This window comes from Penaeus monodon, chromosome 33 (genome assembly GCF_015228065.2).
Source record: "Penaeus monodon isolate SGIC_2016 chromosome 33, NSTDA_Pmon_1, whole genome shotgun sequence".
In the NCBI taxonomy this organism is placed as follows: domain Eukaryota; kingdom Metazoa; phylum Arthropoda; class Malacostraca; order Decapoda; family Penaeidae; genus Penaeus; species Penaeus monodon.
Window position 1 is genome coordinate 20,688,222 of NC_051418.1, and position 234 is coordinate 20,688,455.

The window sequence follows — 234 nt, forward strand, 5'->3', positions numbered from 1 at the left end:
CGAATTCGCTGAGTGAACAGTTTATTTCAGAATTTTTTCCCTGGCCCTCCAAAGGCCAGGGGAATTATCTGAACGTTTACCAAAAATGATTGAACTTTTAGTGATTAAGACGCTGTAGCCAAAAATCACATATACAATAAAGGTCTCACCTTGCAGAAAATATATTATTAATCATATAAGAATACTTTTTTTCAAATTATCAAAATTCTACGTATAAAGTAATTTGGAGCAACC